Raw genomic sequence first — 22,317 nt, 5'->3', positions numbered from 1 at the left:
GTGAAATGAGGGAATCTGGAGTAAGGTTTTCATCACAGAGCCAAGTGTTTGTCCTCTCTTGTTTCCAATTTCCCACTGAAGTCATTGCCCAAGGTGACAGGAACTTTTCTATGTCTCTGAGGGAAATAAGAATTCTATCCGAAACTGACATTTTGAGTGCACTCTGCAGGAAATACAAGTAACATAGAGCAACATGTCACTCCTTACCAGAGGCAAGGGGGAAACCAGTCAAAGGGGAAAATGAATTTCCTCTTGTCCATTCCCAGCAAAATCCCTTCAATCAGAAGAGGGGATGGAGATGGGAAGAAGGGGATAGAGCAGATATTGTTGGAGGAATCTCAATCCAATCTGGGCCTCCCGATGGATACATTGGGAATCTATGAACTTCCCTCAGCCAACGTGCAGAGGCCATGTGGTAATATAACATTGCCAGAAAAACAGTTTTGAAGTTTTCTTTCAAGGACATAAGCCATCCAACACATAACTTAAAACTTGAGAAAGAAGACATGAAATATAAAATGAATTTTAGAACTATACAAATGCTTATGGTTAATGTTCAGAAAAAAATTTTTTTTGAAGAAAATGAATAAAAATAATAATCTTAAAACACAGTTTCAGATTCTGGGAAATGAGAGAGAGAAAGTAAATGTGGTATTTAAGTGTTCTCCTTTCTTAGGGGGAAGCCAGTAGAAACTGTCTAATTGTTCAAGTTGATAGCGAAATAGATTGGAAAGTATCTTTAATGGAAAGTTATCCAACAATGAGTGTAAACTTCTAAGTAACTGGGAAAAAAGGGGGAAAAAAACTAAGAGAAGAAAATGCAATGAACTCTCAAAGACAGAAAGTTTGTATATATTAAATTCATTCTTTCATAAAATAATTGAGAGATGAAATATATAGTTGTTAGCAGTGACAGTAATCTCCCTGCTTTTATGGAATTTTATTGGAAACACTTAACACTACCAGAAAGCACCACAGTGTTGGCTTCTGGAATATGTTACAATCAGTCTTTTAGCATGGGCAGGTCGTGAGGGTACTAACAGCCTGGTGCCAGGTAGTTCATCAGCAATGTCCTTCAAGCATGCTCAGTACTCTTTGCAAAATTGGAATTCAGAGGAAGAGCTCCTACAACTGAAGGTACATTCATTTATGATATAAAGGCAAGGGAACTAAAGGCAATCAGAGTGTTAGATTTCTTCTATGGATCATTTGATACTAAATTTATTTTAATTTAACCATAACCATCAATACTCTTGAATATTTCTTCTAAATGCAATCATTAGGAAAATTATCTTTCTACATAGTTTGATCATTAGGCAACCATAGTAATTACTCCTTGAGATTTTATCACGAATATAGAGAAATAGACCAAAAAATAAAAAAAAAGAAATTCCAGAAATAGATTCTCAATATATATAAAAACTTTCTAGAACTGTTGTCAAAAATCAGAGTGGTAAGTGTACTATTCAATACCTATTCTTGGGACATTTTAGAATCCATATGGGAAAAATACCTTATTGTGTATCATACTAAAAATTATAGAAATACAGAAGACAATATAAGAAAACATTTTTAAAGCTTTGGTTTGGGAAAATTATTTATTAAACAAAAAGTATGAACTGTAAAGGAGAATATTTGATAAAGTTAAAACTAAAAATATGAATAGAACACATGAATAAAAAGATAAGTCACAAGTTGGGGATATAGCTCAGTGGTGAACTACATGCTTATCATGCTTCAAGACCTTTGGTCTAATCCCAGCACCAAAGAAAGAAAGAAAAGGAGAGAAAGAAGAGAAGGGAAAGTTACACTATTGACTGAAGAAAATATTTACAAACATATGAAATTATTTATATTCATAATATAGAAAGAGTTCCTACAAAGAAACAAGAACAAATTTTAAAAACTAGTCATAAAATGGGCAAAGACATACACAAAATTCACAAGGGGGATTCATTATTTGTATGGCAAATAAGCACAAACCTAGCAATATTCGAACTCTCTTCTAACTGAAATGCAAATTATGATTGGTAAAGAATTGAAAATTTTGAGTTTTTCAAGTTCTGCTAAGAAATTGTAACCCAAGGAAGTCTCATAGTGTACAATTGAGGCTCATCTTTGGAGGCCAACCTATGAGTGCCTACATAAGAAAATCAAAGATCCCAAATAAATAACCTAATGATGCATCACAAGGCTCTTGAAAAATAAGAATGAACCCATTTCAAAACCAGTAAAAAGAAAAAAATATTCAAGATCAGAGCAGAAATCAATGAAATAAAGAACTTTACAAATATACAAAGTATCAATGAAACAAAAAGCACATTATTTGAAAAGATAAGCAGGCCTGATAAACCCTCAGCAAAGCTAACCAAAAGAAAAAGAAAGACAAACAAGTTAATATAATCAGAGATGAAAAAGGAAAAATCACCACAATCATCACTGAAATCCAGAGGATCATTACAGTCTACTTTGAAAATTTACACTCCAATAAACGGGAAAACTTAAAATAAATGGATATATTTCTAGACACATATGACCTACCAAAATTGAATCAAGAGGAAATAGAAAATCTAAATCATCCAATAAACGGCAATGAGATAGAAGCAATAATAAAGAACTTTCCAAAAAAGAAAAGTCCAGGCCCCAATGATCTCAGCTGAATTCTACCAGACCTTTAAAGAACTAATGCCAATGCTCCTCAAATTATTCCATGAAATAAAAAGGGAGAGAACACTTCCAAATTTATTTTATGAAGCCAGTATCACATTCACAACAAAACCAAATGAAGGAAAGAAAACTACAGATCAATATCCCTAATGAACTTAGATGCAAAAATCCTTAATAAAACTAATATTAGCAAATCACATTCAACAATATGTCAAGAAGATTGTACATCATGACCAACTTGGTTTTATCCCTGTTGGTGAAGGTTTAACATACACAAATCAATAAAAGTAATTGACCACATAAATAGAATTAAGGACAAAAATCATACAGTCATCTCAACAGATGCAGAGGAAGTCTTCAACAAAATTCAGCACCCAGTCATGATAAAAACACTGAGGAAACTAAGGATAGAAGGAATTTACTTCAACATCATAGAGGGTATATAAAACAAACTCAAGCCCAGCATTGTAGTGAAAGGGTAAAAACTGAAAGCATTGCCTTTAAAATCCAGAACAAGACAAAGAAGTCCATGCTCACCACTCCAATTCAATATAGTTCTTGAAACTCTAGCCAGAGCAATCAGGTAAGAGAAGGAAATTAAAGGAATACAAATAGGAAGTCAAGTTATCTCTGCTGATGACATGATCCTAAAACTAAAAGACCCCCCAAAAAAAAAACTTCACCAGAAGACTTCTAGAGCTGATTAACAAACTCAGCAAAGCAGCAGGTTACAAAATCAACAAAATCCATAACTTTTATATAAATCAATAATAAATCTGCTGGGAAAGAAAAAAAACCAGAAAAACAGTCCCATTCATGATAGCCTCAAAAAAAAAAAAAGAAAAACTCTAGGAGTAAATCTAACCAAGAAAGCAAAAGACCTTAACAATGAAAACTATAGACTATTGAAGAAAGAAGTTGAAGAAGACACAAGAATATGGAAAGATCTCCCATGCTCATGGGTAGGCAGAATTAATAGGTTAAAAGGGCCATACTACCAAAAGCAATATACAGATTCAATGTAATCCCCATTCAAATACCAATTACATAAAGAACTCAAAAAAGTAACACCAATAAACAAATAACCCAATCAATACACAGAAGAAAAACAATCAATAAACAAATGTATGAAAAAAATGTTCAACATCTTTAGCAATTAGAGAAATGTAAATCAAAACTATTCTAAGATTACATCTCCCTCCAGTCAGAATGGCAATTATCAAGAACACAAACAACAATAAATGTTGGTGAGGATGTGGGGGAAAATTTACACTCATACATTGCTGGTGGGAATGCAAATTGGTGCAACCACTATGAAAAGTGATATGGAGATTCTTCAGAAAACTTGGAATGGAACCACCATTTGACCCAGCTATCCCACTACCTGGTTTATACCCAAAGGACTTAAAATCAGCATACTACAGTGACACAGTCACATCAATGTTTATAGTGGCCTAATTCACAATAGCTAAACTATGGAACCAACCTAGGTGCCCTTCAATAGATGAATGGAATAAATAAAACTGTGAGATATATATATATATATATATATATATATATATATATATGATGGAATATTACTCAGCTTTAGAGAAGAATGAAATTCTGGCATTTACTGGTAAATGGATGGAGCTGGAGAATATCATGCTAAGCAAAATAAGCCAATCCCAAAAAACCAAAAGTCAAATGTTTTCTCTGATACATGGATGCTAATTCACAATGTGGGGGTGGCTAGGGAAAAATACAGTTACTTTAGATTGGTATAGAAAGGGAAGGGAGGAGAGGGGATATGAGGGTAGAAAGGATAGTAGAATGAATCAGACATTATTACCCCATGTACACATATAACTATATGACCAGTGGTATTCTACCTGATATATAACCAGAAGAATGAGAAATTATACTACATTATATTTTATGTATCAAAGTGCATTCTACTCTCATGTATAACTATTTTAAACAAATTTTAAAAATTTTTAAAAATATGCCAATTATGTTCTTCACAGAACTATAAAAAACAGTCCTAAAATTCATTTGGAAGCATAGGAGACCCAGAATAGTCAAAGAAATTTTAAGAAAAATAAAATGCTGGAGGCATCATAATACCTTACTTCAAATTACACTACAGTGCTATAGTAACAAAAACGGTATGGCACTGGCCTAAAAACAGATATGTAGACCAAAAATGCAGACAAGAAGACACCAAGACAAACCCACACAGATACAGTCATTTGATCCTTGACAAAAGTGCCAAAAACATTCATTGGAGAAAAGATGGCCCTTTTAACAAAAGTGTAGAAGAATGAAACTAGATCCTTATCTCTCCCCTGCACAAAAACCAACTCAAAATGGATTAAAGACCTAGGAATTATATCAGAAACTATTCAACTACTAGAAGAAACATAGGGTTAACACTACAACATAAAGGCACAGGAAATGACTTTCTCAATAGGACTCCTAAAGTTCAGAAAATAATGCCCAGAGTTAATAAATGGGATGACATCAACTTAAACGTTTCTGCACAGCAAAGAAAACAGTTAAACGTGAAGAAAGAACCCACCAAATGGAAGAAATTCTTTGCTATCTACTCTTCTGACAGAGCATTAATATCCAGAATATATGAAGAACTCAAAAATCTTAACACCAAAAAATAATAACCCAGTTAATAAATGGGCAAATGAACTAAACAGACACTTCTCAGAAGATGAAATACAAATGACAAACAAATGAAAAATGAAAAGATGCTCAACATCATTAGCAATTAGGGAAATGCAAACCAAAACTACCCTGAGATTTTCTTACTCTAGATAAAATGGCAATCATCAAGAAAACAAACAATAATAAATGCTAAAATAAGATATGGAGAAAGAGGAACACTTTTACACTGTTGGTGGAATTGTAAATTAGTCCAACTATGGAAATCAGTATGGAGGTTCCTCAAAACACTAGGAATGGAATCACCATATAACCCAGCTATACCACTCCTCAATATTTATCCTGAAGAGTTAAAGTCATCATATTACTGCGATAAATGCATACCTATGCTTATAGAAGCCCAATTCACAAGAGCCAAATTATGAAACCAACCTAGGTGTCCATTAATAAATGGATAAAGAAAATGTGCTTTATATACACAATGGAGTTTTACTCAGTCATAAAGAAAAACAAAATTATGTTATTTGCAGGAAAATGGTTGGAACTAGAGACTACTATGCTAAGTAAAATAAGCCAAATTCAGAAGGACAAAGGTCGTAGTTTTCTCTGATATGTGAAAGCTAGAGAGGCAAAAGGAAAAGAAAGGTGGAGCGCGGGGGGGTCTCATGAAAATTGAAAGGAGATCAGTAGAGCAAAGGAAAGGGATTAGGGGAGTCCAGAGGGGAGGAAAGGGGGAAACACTGGGGAATGATATTGGCCAAATTATAATGTTATATTGTGTGCATGTACGAATACGTAACAACAAATCCTACATTTACCTACACCGATGACACACCAATAAAAATAATACGGAAAAGAAGTGGTCCTTTTCCTCTCCTCCTGCTGGAAGCATGAAAGGATATTTCTCTAATGTTTATGTATATTGTCCCTCAAATCTTGGAGAGGGACACTTGCTTGCTCTTTAAGAAAGAGGTCAGCTTGCTCTTACTTCTCCTATGGATCCAAGAAGAGCTCCTTTTTTTTCCATCTGTTCAGCATTTTACTTGTTGTTAGGACAGAATGGTGACTTCCAATCTCCCTACACATAGAACTGGACACTGGAAGTCTCCTGATGTGACTCTTTTTCAGTTCTGTTCTCTACATTTTTGTATTTACAAAAAAAAAAAAAAAAACTTTATCATTTTTAGACATTAGAAAATAGAACGAGAACTTGCATCAAGAGCACCAGCAAGAACACACCAGTCCACTCTTTTATTGTGCCCCATAGCAGTCATTGAAAACAGTGTTGACCTTCAGTATGACCTTCAGGGACATTATGTTAACTGAAATTTCTTGTGAAGGAATTTATATTATATTTGATTATCCATTAAACAAAATACAGAATCACAGTTTCTTTTCCCAAAGATATTGGGGTTGACAGCAATAAAAGCAAGAAACTGATTGATGGGAGGAGATTCTATCACATTCCTCTAAATCGGCAAAATAATCTTGCACAGTGAATCAGTACTCCTGGCATGTCTAACTTATAGAGGTCACATCTGGAAATATCAAAGAAAAAACAGAAAAGGAGGAAAAGAAGGTATCAGCTAAACTGGGGAAGGCTAACTGTATATAAGGTTGCAATTTTGAATTTGGATAACGACAAATGTTTTTTCAGTATAAGTATATCCTAATATAAAGATACCCTCAGAACGTAGAAATTCACTCAATCCATGGAATGTTCTGTTAGGAAATAGTGTGGAGGAGCAAGAAAAGATAAAGAAAAGCCAAAAACAAAAACAAAAATCAGGGTTTGTCTGGCTCACTGCAGTTTGAACTGCAGCTCTCTGGCTGTGTGACCCCAAGCCAAGTGCTTAACTTCTGTGAGCTCCATTCCCCGTCTCTCAAAGGAGGATAATAATGCCTTCTCACAAGAGTAACTGAAATAGCATGTGTGCAGCTCATAATAGTAATAACACAATAAATAACTGTTAAAAATCAACTTCATTATTGAGAGCCTGGTGATAGAGCTTGGTGGTAGAGCAGTTTTTATAGATTGCCAAAAGCCCTACCTTTGATACCCTGCAACAGAAAAAAAAATTAATAATTATTGAATATTGAATGCTTCATCTGACTATCCCTTTACTAGGCTTAGGGCTATAAAAATTCATAAGATATGACCTCTTATTCCAAAAGACCTCAGGTTTTTGTTAGTTTCTTATGGGAGATATTTACAAACCACATAAGCAAATTATCATGGCATGACACCAAATGTTCTCTAAGAGAGCTTTGTGCCAAAGATGTGGCCAACCACTTGTTCAGAAGTCAGCAGTGGGTCTCCATTCCCCCGTGTCAGACACCAGATGCCCTGGCCTTCCATTCACAGACCTCCCTGATCTAGCCTGGAATACCTTTGCAGCTCCGTCTTCTGTCCCTTACTTTGCACATACACTCTGTGCTCACCTTCCCCTGGGGGTGTCACATTTAGACATCATGATCAGATGCCTTTGCTCATACTGTTCCCACCAGGCCTTCTTCTCCTGGGTTTATCAAAATCCAATCTAATCTTTGAAGTTTGATACAAAATTTACTTCTTTTGCCACATTTTTTCCTATTACATCACTCTCTTCCTTCTCTATTCTACTAAGCAGATTCATTTATGCCACCACTGTGAAATCTGAATTTATTGGCTTTAGATCTTTGCTATTTTGTATTCATCTGCCCCTTGCAATCTATTGTCATGGACAGGAACACAATTTATGAATTTTTGTGTCAGCTGCACAGAGGTAGGATGTGGTATGCGTGTAGTAAATGTGCATGTTGCCTTTCCAAGTAGAATTAGCCTATTATTTCTATGAGTGCAAGTAAATAAGTCATGATAATTAAGCATTTGCTCAGGCAAGTGCCTGAAGGTAAGGTTTTGAATTCAACTGAGACATGAAAACTTGACACAATTTTTTTAATCAGGTGACCTAGAATTGCCAAGACAACATACTTCAGTGTAGATGGAAAGATAGCAAGTATATATTGTAATAAAATAAAGGAAGTTGCAAAGCAGTATGTAAAGTGCAATCTTGGTTTTACAAAAATAAATCTTTTGTACATATTAGGTTATACATGGAAAAAAATTTAAAATAGTTACTAACCTATTATTGCTGGGAGAATTATGAATGTTTACCCTATCTTAGCTATAGACTGCTATTGTATTTAAATGCTTACAATGAGTAGGTGTTAGTTTTATAAGCAGAAAAAAACGCTTTTTTAAAATAGATTAATAACCCAAAAGTTAGGTCATTGAATCTTGTGTCCATTATTTCCATGTTAAAATTATTAGTTTTGTTTGGCATAAAAAATAAGACTTTTCTTAAAAATAAGCAAGAGGTAGTACTTCTATTTTTAACATTTAAAAAACATTTCCTATGCCTTTCTTCTCTTCTGTATTTGAAAACCAAAAGAAATAGTAGCTTTGCATCATAATATTTAACCTGATATTAAAGTAAAACAGGAGGTGAACCACAAATATCTCGTAAGTTATTTTCCTGTCTCTATTTTTATCACATACTTAGGCACTTTTTTTTTTTTGGTTGTTTAGTTGGTTCAACTCTCTTCCATGTTAGTTGAAAATTTTTCTCTAATACGGTACATAGTGACTCAAGTGGAAACCAGTCAGATGCAGTATTGATTTAGCAGAGAGGTAAGGAAGACACACTTCAATATTTCCTTCCTCCCTTGGGAAGGTGAGGAAGAACTTAATTCAACCTGAAGTGGTGTAAACATTCTCAGATGAAGCCCCTTTTCGCATGTGTGCTACCGAACAGAATTGACTTAAGGAAGCAAACCGTGCTCTCAGAGTGAAAGCACATCTCCAGTGTACAAGTTACAACTGTTCAGGGCGCAGGGCAGAGGCTAAGCCTGAGGGAGTGGGGGACATGCCTTCTGAGCTGGTAAGGAAATTAAAAATAGCCCCAGCACTATCATTCATCAAATGTTGCTCTCAATACTTAAGGGATAGCTGAGAAAGTGAAAAAGGAAGCATATCTCATCTTGAAATGTCCTTGAATGTTCAGTGTTTAATTTTATTTTGAGAACCTCTTGACCTCGGATCAGCTGGGAAGAAAGAGCCTTCCTCTTCTAACTTTCTGGGAGAGAACTAAATGATGGGTGAATTCAAAACAAAACCAAGATGAGCAGCAATCTTTGTTCCCATTTTAGTATTATGGAGAATCAACACTACAAAGATAAATGATCCTTTCTACAAAAGCCAGAGGAATAAATAAAATTGAGATATGGGACTCTGAATTTCTGTATTTCAGAAGAGTTATAGAATTGCTAGGTGATTTTATTTCCCACAAGCATGATTTTTCTCTGACTATTCCTTTTATTCATTATTTTTTTCTTTTATTCATGTGTTCATCTATTGATTTGATGAATGCATATTGAACATTCATTGTGTCCAACTGTTAGATATTCGTCAGGGTACAAGTTCACAGATGCTTATTAATAGGCTTCTGCTTCTACTCAAAGGAAAGAGGGGACCCTACCCCTTCTCCCGTGCCTTCTGTCTGCCAGCTCTCATTTCTGAATGCACTGGGTGTGCCTCTGGTTAGCATTCACCTTTCATTTTTTACCTTTAATCTTCATGAACTGATTCAACAATGATTAAGACCACATGCGAATTAGTAGTCAAAAACACTTTGAGACTCTCTCAAAGAGAAAAAAAATTTAATACAATGATTCATAAACTTTACTATTAGATCCACCCAGAAGCCTTTTTTTTTTTTTTAAATCCCAGTGACAGTCCACATCCGTACTGAATAAATCAGAATCTCCAGGAATGAATCCAGGTATTGGTATTTTTTTTTAACTCCCCAATGTTGAGACCCAATGTTTTAATGAATTTAGAAGCAGATATATCCTTGCATCTGAAAATTATTTTTCTTATTCCCTAGGGTTTGGGGTTTTGTTTTGCTTTATTTCTAACAGTGGGATGCTAGAATTTTTGTTTGTCATTGTTGGTGTATCATTTCCTAAAGATCATAGTTACTTAGCTCTTATTACCAGAACTGGAATACTAACACCAATCTAGGATGGTCATTGGCAAACATCAAGACCTCTAACATTTTTGCTGTTTTTTGTTGTTATTTTTATTATCATCATTATTATCATTATTCTTCTTACTATCATTTTACCTAAAACGTTCAATTAAGGTATATCCCCAAATAAAGAGAGTGCATAGACGTGGGGGAAATCCCCACACTCTATAGAAATTAAGTCCACCAATCTACAAATCTGGAGGCAAAAATGTAGCAACTGCATCATTTATAGAAGTTAGCCTCCCCTGAGTGCGCCTTCCTTTCATAGCACTAAAAGGCAAACAAAAAAGAGCAAAGAACTTCAAATAATTACTGAATTGCAATTTAGACTAGAATAATATGTGGGGGAGACAGTTCGAAATCTCTTAAAAGATTCATTTTCCCTTTTGCGAACCTAGATACATTTCTTAGGGCCTTAATTTTTAATATCCCAGTTTTTATACCCAAGACAAACATTATAGTCAGGAAACATGTTAGGCCCCAAATTACCTATTGCAACCACTTATTTTTATTGATGAAAGTGATAGAGGGCTACACCTTACTTTTCACCAAAAAATTACACCAATAAAAGGTGAAGTCAATGTTGGAAGCAGTGGAAGTCCAATAAAAATTATGTCAACTCCAGTAAAAAAAAAAAAAAAAAAAAAAAAGAATGCTACACAAACTGTATACATACATGGTGAACATTGTTATAACCTATCTCAAGTCTTATAATTAAGCAACTAAGTTTACAGTTTTCAGAAGATTTCAGAACTTCATTGGTATTTTCAAATTATTAAACATTCAACAAAATATAGATATACCCACCAACTCGTGCAAGAGATAAAATATTACAAATATATTAAACCCCTCTACCTGCCACCCCAGATCCTATTTATTCTCTCTCACAAAGAAAATATTTATCTTGAATTCAGAGCTTATTCTTTTAATTAATTTTGTTATATGTTCATTCCACTTAGACTTTGAACAATATCTAATATTGTTTTTCATGTTCTAATCTACACAAACGGAGTTACACACTATGTATATTTCTACAACTTGACTTTTTATCTTTTGATGGAAAATATGAGACTCATTTTTGTTGATATTCCTTTTTGCTTCTATGGACTATTTCATTGAATAAATTATATCTATAGTTTATATTTTAATGGTCTGTGTTGCTGTCCATTTGTGTTTTTACCACTTACATCTTCCACATTATTCAGGATAACAAAGCTGCAATGCACATTTTCATTCTCAGATGGTTGAGTGAAATTAATAAGCCGTGAGATATATAAAATTTCTTCTCCACTAAATATTGTCAAATTGATCTAAAAAGTAGGTTCCCCATAAATGTATCCTCCCACAAGCTCTGGATGAAAGTTCCTAATTTTAATTTTCTAACAGTGATCTAGAAATTCTCTTTAACAAAGCTAAGCCACCAAATCACTTAAATGGGAATCATAATGAATGTCATTCTTTTTTTTTTTTTCAATTTGTTTTTTAGTTGTCGATGGACTTTTATTTTATTTATTTATATGTGGCACTGAGGGTCGAACCCTGTGCCTCACACATGCCAGGCAAACACTATACCACTGAGCTACAACCCCAGCCCCAGGAATGGCATTCTTATAATACAGAATGTCATTCCATGCTTCATTGCTAAAGTCAGACCTTAGAGTCTCTGGGCCTTTCAAAGAAAGACAACTTGGGTAGGTGTTACAGGAGTGGAGATATTTTTTAAATTCCCAAATCACTGTAAATATACTTAAAATGTGAATTTGATGATTATGTAATTGTGCTCATAGTTAAACCCTTTATAGAACAGTCTTAGTAATAGATTATGACTCAGGAAAGTAGATATAAGATTTAAAATACCCATTCTGTTTGTTAGTCATTAAAGTTAATGATTGGAATAAATCCTACCAAATGCATTATTTTAACCAGAAAAGAAAGGAATAAAATCATCCGTGAGTGAAACTGAAAGAATTACATGATTTGTGTTGAGTGGGCTTCAAGGCTGACAGGCATCTACACAAACTATGGAAGGTAAAGATTAATAGCATTTTAAATTCTTTTCCATTAAGATTGGTATGTATTTCTAAAAGCTGGCAATTGTTTGTGTAAGTCTCAGTGCAATTGTTTGTGTAAGTCTTTTTCCCTCAGTTTCATGAAGGAAAAAGATCAGTCCTCTTGTTTATTCTTTCATTCTCTCATTCAAAAATAACTTACATTTGTGCAGAAACTTTTGTGAGAAGACACATCATAAAAATAATTCCACTCACATACAAGAGCTGCTTTAGATAGTCTCTGTCCTTCACATTAAAAAAAAATATTTACAGTTTGAGGGAAGAAGTGAGATCAGAGAACATGCTGGCTCCTTCTCCTCCACATCCCAACCAGAAGGTCTTCCTCCGTTTGCCAGGATGTCTTGGGTTTCCAGACACACCATGGCAGTGCAAGACCCCACAGATGGTCTCTGTACACTGATGGCAGAGTCCAGTCTAAAAGTTGCGGAAATGATGAGAATATCTATACATCCTGAAAGACTATAATCGAGGGGAAAACCTAAGACACAGGGGATTTAACAATTATTGGACTCAGATACAAGTTCAGTTGGAAAGTTTATGGCACTTCTCAGGGGACTATGTGACAAGCCTTAGAATTCAAAGACCACGTTTCCTGAGTGTTCACACTTAAAATTCTCTCTCTGTGTAAGACCTTTCGGATTCTGTTTGCTGAAGAAAAAGAGCGTAAAATGTAAGGCCTAGAAGTCACATTGTAACGTTGCAGGCTGGCTAGGTGCTGAGGGACCTCATGCTATTTATTTAGCCATGTTGTACTGCCCTTTGCAATCCCAAATTCATTCTTGCTCCTAGAAGATTATTGAAATGGGACTTGTGAGATACACAGTCCATTTAAACAAACAGCAATCTAATTCTTGCTTTATACATTACAAGGAAGGGAGGAAAAAGGCACCTTGCCAGCCGGCATTCAGGCTGAGGTTCACTGAAGACACAGGAATTCTAACTGCCAAAAGGCAGCAGGAGGGATTCAGTATACACAGTACGAATATGTCAGAAGTCGCATTTTATGAGTGTTTTCATCCGTTCTTTGAAAGCTGTGGTCTGAATGGTCCCATGGGGCTCACCTCCAAGGGCAGCCAACGTTTTTACTCTGAGAAGACTCCCACTTAGTGTGCTTGGTCTTGACTACAAATATTCCATAAGAAACTGGAAAAGGGGCCAACCCCACTCCATTTGGTCTTCTTGGCTTTCATGGTCCCAACTTCCTCCATATCAGAAAAGTTTATGATTATTTGATGTAAAAAAATAAATATAAAAAAACAGAATGTGTCAGGCAGATTCAAAGCTAGAGACCTCAAGTTGAAATTTACAATTCAGAGGAACAGGTGTTTCCTACGTTTAAAACCTGGTGCCAGGTTTACAGGAACCAGAGTTCCCTTTGTGCTATTCCCTCCTCCCAACACAAGGTCTGAGGCTGCTGGTCCCTTGAGAATGCCTAACATGCCATAGTGAGGCCTCCTGGAGACATGGATACTGTCCTGGGACAGAATTAGAAAACCTTGACTAGGACGAGAGGAAGCAAATGCACTGTCAGCCTTGGGCTATTCTTGTCCTGCAGTTGCTGCTCATCCTCAAAGTGGAGACAACCACACTGATGATATCTGACGAAATCTGAAGTCCCTAAGAGTATTGAAAACAGGGTCTCTCTGTCCCTTTGATTCCATCCAATGTCATGTGTTTTCCGTTGGAAGGCGTACTGCTTCGTTTCCTTATTGAAATTAAAGTATAACATACATTTGGGGAATATGCAAAAATTGTAAGCATAAAGCTTGATGAATTATCACAAAACCAGCACGTTCATGGAACCATCAGCCCCTCATGCACCTTCACTACTTACCCTTGTCTCCAGAGAGAACTGCCATCCTGTACTCTAAGGTCATCCGGCAGTTTCACTTGGCTTTGAACCTTATACAAATAAAACCATACGGAATATGTAGTTTTTTATGTGAGTTTTTAACTCAACACTATGGGAGATCTAACCATCTTATTTTATGTACCTGTCATTTGTTCATTCTTGCTGCCGTGTAGTATTCCGTTGTATGAGTACACCTTACTCTATTTACCCATTCTATTCTTGGTGGGCATTTGGGCTGTCTCTCCTTTTGCACAACTGTAAGTACTTTTGCCAGGGACATTTACACACATCCTTATGTACATATGCATCCATTTATGTAGAGTATAGGCCTAAGAGTGGGGCTATTACTTTTAAAATATGCACATTTAGTATTTCTTCTTAATTTTTTTGTCTTGGAAGGTGTGCTCCACTTCATCATATAAAAATCTCAGTTCCCCAGAGCGTCATTTCCAGTTTGCTATTGGAGCTCCATATAAATACCATAGAACCCTGTGGGCTACAGGGCAGGCCGTCCTTGGGCATTTGCACCTTGGGCTCTCCTTCTCAGGAGGTAAGCAAGGATTCCTGAGAGTCTGACCAATCAGAGACGGTTCTCTCGCTGCCACAGCCCCCTTTCTTGAGGTGGCCTCTTCATCCTGTGCCCTTCCGTGCCACCGTCTGGGATTTTCTGTCCCTTTCATGTTCCCCTCTTGCCAGAATCACATACTACAGTATCAGAACTGCACAATGAAGCAAGCTCTGAGCAATTTTAATCACTCAAAATGCCCTTCCTTGAGAAACCCTACACCTCCAGCTCTGAGGGAAGCAGCATGCTAACCATGTGAAGAATCGCGCTGACTCCTTTTCCCGGCGGCTTACTATCTCCTTCGCAAGACAAGATTCCTGCGCACTGGCCCCAGCTGTGGCTCTGAATGTGGCCTGACCCCTAACAAGGTAACTCTAAGAGCAAAAGGAGAAAAATAGCACCAGTCTCCTACTTACACAAGAATTGGCTTTATTGAGTATTACAAAAACAACACTGCTTAAAAACTTAGTGATGAAAGAAGTGTGTTTTTAAAATCGTCTTTGTTCTCCAGTTCCAGTCCTTTATCAAACTCGCACTCAAACACCCATCTATTATGAAGAAGAAATAGTTGACAACGTTTCAGAACACTTTTTGGAGTATTCTATAATTCCTACTTAGTAAGTTATTTTTAACTGAAAACCCTTCCACTCATCCTTATTAGCCTCTATTAAGAACAGCTAATTACTATTGTCATTATAGTGACACTTACATAATTAAGCCACACATTTTCCTTCCTTAGACTGAATAATGCTAAGGCCCTTATTTTTTCAGAATGGATTCTAGTAGTTGAGTCTGCTCATCTCCATCCTCTCCATCTACCTATCCAAGATCATCTTAATGCTCAAATTTGGGAGCTCCAAATTGTGTACTTTAATTATAATTGGACAATACCAAAGTTCATAAAATCATTTCATCCATTTATTCATCCATAAAAATATGTACTTTTTTGAGGTTACTATGACCTGGGGACTAGAGACTTAGTGGCAAATAGAAGAGTTCCAATCCCATGGAGCTCTTTTCCTAAATGTATTAAAAAACACATGAAAACTAAAAATTATAAAGGTCATGAAAAAAAATGTGCATGCTGTGTTAAATAATGGCCAAGTGAAGGCTGCTTAAAATAGTGTGATTAGGTAAGGTTTTTTCTGAGGAGTTAACACTTGGATTAAAATCTAAACAATCTTAGGTGGCATCCACGAAAGGATGTACAAGAAAAGTGCTCCAGGCAGAGGGGACAGCAATGACAGATCTGAGGAGGGAGGGAAGGTCAGTTCTAGAACATGACCAGCAAGACCAAAGAACCAAAAAGGACTTCAGGGGAAGGTGGGGGCAGAGCAAACCCAGCCTTGTTGGCCATGGTTGGTTCATCTCCTAAGTCCCCTATGTGGAGATTCCATGAGTGACTGATCACATGTAGAAGCTTTTCTCTGGATTGTGTCAGCTCCTGATGCACTTTTCCCATTTGTAACTCCAGGTACACACGAGGTCTCAGCCATGGGCATTGCTAACATCCCAGTTTTTCTTTTTCTTCTTTGAGTCCCTGTTCTTCTGAAACATGCCCACAGTTCATTTTTACAAGCCAACAGGTAGGTCTATCAAACTCACATAGCTGAAGCATCATACACATAGTTTTTCACGTGTAATTAAAACTATGTGCTTAGCAGTACTTAAGAGTTTACGGTTTAGCTTGCATCAAAACTGGATTCTACTTCTGTTTTTGACATGTTACAACCATGTATAACTAGCACATTGCTTTGCCAAAGTCTTTTTTACCTATAAAAAGGGAATGATAATACCTACCTCAGAGTTATAAGGATTAGGGGAGATGACACACATGAACTCTCAATAGATGACCATTAATGATAATACTTTGCTAAGAACAAGACCTATAAAACTTTCAGTAAAAAGATGCTCATTCCTCTGATTTTATATTTAAGTCTCTCTGAATCTAACATAATCATCAGTAGTCACAGGACTAAATAGTAAATCAGATCTCCCGAGCCCATATTCTAATAGAGGAATAATTCAGCCATTCACCGCTTTCCTTAGTTTTGAGGTTCGGCTTTATGAAAAATCATTCTCTGAACCAATCACAAATGCAATCTGATTCCTGATGAGGTAAATGGAGACTAGAATGGTGTGTGGCTTAATAAATGCAACTTACTAGGGCTCGAATTTTCAGAACCAGGAACTCTAGTTTTTGCTCTATTTGTTAAGGAGAAAAAGTTAATAAGAAGATGTGATTTCCCTATAACTCTCATCCACCAAAAGGGGATTGTGATGTTTAAGCAGATCAGCTAAGGAAATAAACTGTAGGCAAAAGAGCTTGGTAAGCAAACTTATTGGGCGTAGTAGATGTGTCAACTAAGGGCTAAAATCAAGAGGAGGAGCTGTTGTGACCTGGAATAAGGCCACTGCTTCAAGTGCTTGCCCCTGGAAAGTTTTCAAGTAGTTATCTCACACACACAAACTGAGCTATGTACACACAAAGAAAAAAAAATTTATGCCTTAAGTGAGACTTTAATAAGTTGGCTTTTTAAATTTATTTTTTATTTGTTCTTTTCAGTTATACATGACAGCAGAGTATTTTTGACATGTTTATACTTATCTATATACTATTAATACATTTAGATAAGCAAGTGATAGTCAAGGAAGGAAATATACATAAATATATATACATATACACAAAAGAAAATGAATTCATAATTCTACTACTCAAAAATAACTATTTTTAATATATTGGTGTTTATACACATGCACAGAAGTTCACTCACACACCCAAGTTGATTCTGATTTGGCTTAAAGAGATAAGTCAAAAGGAATTGATACAAACTTTTTAAACAATTTAGCAGTTCATTATTCAAAAATGTGGTCTTACAAATAAAATAATTTTACATCAAGAACTTAAAATTTAATGATTATCGTTCACTAAGTACTAACTAACAAGCATTTTTTTAAATGGCTTATGACAACAGATTCAATTCTAATTCTACAAGACTTTACGAGAAACCTTTAATGGTCCCAATCTGCTGTAAATGCAAAATAAGTGTCAATGCTCTTAAGGAATTATTGTGTATACACACACACAAGTTGATTACTTGGGCAAAATGATTTGTAGGAAGCAGGAAATACACACTGAATTCTGACACTGACCAGGTCAATACTCCTCTTCTTCAGTGTTTTCCTACAAAGCAAAAATAACACTTCCTAACTCCCCCTTCCTCAAAGAGCATGATAAAGGCAGGTAAAATCCATTACACACTTTAACCTTATACTCCCAAGATTTTTAAAAGATATGGTCACGAATTTAACATTTCTTTCTGCTATAAAATTGGTATTCCTGCTTTACTTTGCAAGCACACGCTCAACCAAGAATAGGAGTTTTAAAATTTTTCAGCCTCTCTCTCTCTCTCTCTCTCTCTCTCTCTCTCTCTCTCTCTCTTTCCTGTTTAGAAAGGACAACTGATGCAGCCACTTTCAATATACCTTTTGATTTTGCTCCCTTCTAAAAATTATCTTCTAACTTGCTTTAATGTTTCCTAATACAAATATTACCTTTGTTCTATGTAGCAACTTCCATTATGGTGTGTCCTGCAGACACCACTTTCTTCTTTTTACCTGGAATCCTCTCCCACACTCTTCATCTATAAACTCCTCTCTTCCTTTGGTTCTCAACTCAATTATCCTTTCCTTAACAGTTGCCTTTGCTGATACCTACAAGTCAGTTTTCCCAACTCTGAGTTCTCTTAACCCTATTAGAATAATTTTTCAAACACTCACTTCAGTTCTCCAAGAGAACTAGATCTGATTGTTCACTTAGCAATACTTAACATATAATAATATAGGTCTGGTATGTACCACAACATATGCCTGGTTTATAACTGGTGATCGATTCGTGTGACATAAATAAATCCCTATGGTTGCCTAGTGAGTGGTTAATAGTGTCAGGCTGTGATATGGACTAATGACATGAAGAAATACTGGTTGCTTTATTTCCTGGGCCAACATTTCCAAATAGAAGACAAATATTTTATCTTAGTTCATTAAGAAACAGATTAATGTGTAGCTAAGCTTAACCATGTGGTAAACTGTATGGTAAAAGAAACATGATGGGATTAGATGATAGAATATGATGGGCCACCTTTACTCATGAACTTGTCCCTTCTCTGCCATTCCCCTGTGCTTTGGTAAGCATCTAAAAACACTTATACAGCAAATGGTACAGTTAAGCATGAGGAGTACTTGGAAGATCTGGACCCAGCAAGTCAGCTGTCCTTAGGACACGAATCCTCAGCTGTTGCTCTTTTTTCCCCTTACAAGTAAGTCTTTTCACATAGTCCCACATAAAGGAGGGGAATCAAGAGAAATTTCAATTTGATTTTGATTACCATATTAAGTAACTCAGGATTATAGTTTCGGAAAGTCCCTAAATTCTTTCTCCACGTGTAATTTCTGTGTATAACTAATAATGCCTTCCTCCAGTAGGACTAACCATTTCAAAAAGATCTCAGTGCTATAAACTGTGAACCTGTTTAGACCTTCCTTTTGTAATATAACTGACCCAAAACACAAAGAATGATGACTAAGTAGAAAGGACATTGTACCCCTCTTTCCTTTGAAATCTCAGGCTGAATTATTCCCTAAATTGTTTAGTTGTTGATGCTGCATTGTTTTGTTTTGGTTTGGTTCTTGATTTTTATACAAATAAGCTTTTAGAGTACTTTTGGAATAACTAAAAAAGAAGAAAGTTCTGAGTTCTCATGCATGGTACACCAAGTTGCTTCTACTGCTAGCATCCTCCATTAGCACATGTTTATTATTACTAATGAACCACATTGATACATTGTTTACAAAGTCCATGACATGTTCAGATTTTTACCTACTGATCCCTTTTTATTCCATAAGCTCATCTTTAGCACCAGATTACATTGACTCACAAAGTTTCCTTATGCTCCTCTGTGCTGTGAGAGTTTCTCAGATTGTCTTTTTTTGATAACCTTGACAATTATAAGAAGTTCTTGTTATATTTTTGTAGAATACCCCTTGTTTTGGGTTGGACTAGTGTTTTTCTCATAATCAGACTGGTTTTTGGATTTTGGGTGTCCAGTGCTACTTGAGCCACATGGTCAAGGATAACATCAACAATAAAGTCATGTTGATAGTATATATTCTTGATATGAGCAGAATAGCACTTTACCTCTAAAGTTTCTCCTTTTCAAGAAGAAAATTCTACACCAAAATATTTTATGTAAAACATAAGAAAATCTGCATGTATGTATTAATGAATATATTCTATAAGTTTATACATATGATAAATATAAAATATATAAACTTATTATATGTATATACCTAAACTTATATATTTGGTAACAAAGGGATACAGTGCAATCAAGCTGTTTGCCCCTATAATATAAAAATAAGGTGCTTCTATCTCAAATTTTGAGTATTTTGAGTTGTTAAGATGGAAATTATTGCTCTTTGGTGACATTACTAGTGTAAAACATATTTTATGTGAATGGATTCATCTATTTTTTATTGTATCAATTTCTTTTCTGAAGGTAAGGTAGATTAAAACATTTTTGCTCAGAAGACATAAAGCTCTTTTACTTGTCAACCCTGTTCTATATCTTAAGAGATTTCTGCATAGTAATCAGACTATTATGATAGGCTGTGAATTAAAGCAAGAACATATCTGTGGCTCAGTAACTGTGGAAAATTTCAATCTATCCTTTGAAAATCCAAAGGAAAACAAAGTGGTGGACAAATTTCCACTATTTATGAAAATAGTGTTCCTATTATAAACATAGCATTATTTTCAACTCTATTCCAATTACTTAAATATGATATATTATTCTTAGGTAAAACAACATATTCAGATTCTTATAAGTGTCCTGGATATAGGAAATGAGTATCAGCTTCTAACTTTAGGTAATGGTGAGTCTATGGTGCAGGGCAACAAGAGGGAGAGAACTAATCAAAAAGCTTTTCCTTAAACCAGGCACAGAAAGACAAGCACCACATGATCTCATTCATACATGGAATATAAAGTTGGTCTCTTGTTGAAACAGAATAGAGAGATGGAAGAGGCTGGGAAGAGTGTGGGGGAGGGAGGGATGTGTACTAAACTGCAGGTGGATGGGGTGAGAAGTTCGTATGCTCCTGCTGACTGGATTGCGTGCCCTACAACACATAAAGGTGGAAGAATGGATTCTGAATGCATTCACCATAGGAACTGATGAAGTTGGAGAAGACAGATATGTTTCATCTGATTGCCAAATGTATACATGTATTGAAACAACACATGGTACTCTATTGATAAGTACAATTTTTGTATTTTTATGTACCAGTTAAAAATAAATTTAACTTAAATGGTACACAAAAAATTTCCCTGAACCTATGTGGATTAAATAATTCATTATATTCGTTCACCACATAAGGAAAGAACTGATGAACTATGGGTCAGTTGTAATTTAGGTGGATTGTTACTAATACAAGCATCTTAATCTCTCTTGGTTATAATATATGGAAATAGTGAGCTTCTCTGAGTTGGAGAAATGCTTTTATACCAGACCAACAGAAAGTAACGGATGAATCTTATCTTTAAACACAACTATATTTAAAAATTAGAATACGTAATATGTATAGTTATACGCATGTACTTGTATATGTATGTGTATACATATCCCTACACTTACACATAATATGTAAATTTGCTCTTTTAAAATCCTGAATTGTTCTAATTATGAATGTTTATACTAATTAATTAGATATCTAATTTAAAAGGTGAGGGTGGTACTAAACAATCAATAGCCTAGAAATAATTATAACCCCCTCTCTGACAGAATTAGCCACTTAAAAATTATAAAAAATCCATTCTATCTTTCTCCCCAATAGGGATAAAAAGATTTAGGTGACAGATAAGTAATGAAATGTTATGCCATTTAGAAAGTAAAGAGACTAAGGGTTCACTTTGAAAGCTACTTTGTTGTTAGAAAAGTTGTTTTATAAGAAAGTAAATCTTGCTGTAATTTTCACCTCACCTGATATTTTTCATTAAATCATAGCATGAAAATTATAGGAAATAATTTTGATTTATTTTTCTTTAGCTTAGAGTTTATTATGAGAAGAGAACCAGAGTTTGTGCTCCCTAGAAGGGAAAACACTTAAGATTTGAAGAGCTTTCCTTATACGCAGGCTTTTTATTTTTAAACACCATCACCTCTTTGCTGACCAACAATTTCTTGCAACTTATGGCCAGGAGGGAGGAGCATGAGAAAAGGAGCTGGGTGAAAGTTGGTGACACTCCCTGCCAAAATTCCAAGTTGAAATCGAATCCTTCACTGAAGTTTCCTAGGCATGGGAAGAAAAAAAAAGAAAAAGATTTACAACTTCAACAGAACTGTAATTCTACCAAGAAAAAGTATGTCCATCTACTTT

Source organism: Sciurus carolinensis, chromosome 3, assembly GCF_902686445.1.
Source record: "Sciurus carolinensis chromosome 3, mSciCar1.2, whole genome shotgun sequence".
Classification (NCBI taxonomy): Eukaryota; Metazoa; Chordata; class Mammalia; order Rodentia; family Sciuridae; genus Sciurus; species Sciurus carolinensis.
This window is presented reverse-complemented; position numbering follows the sequence as displayed.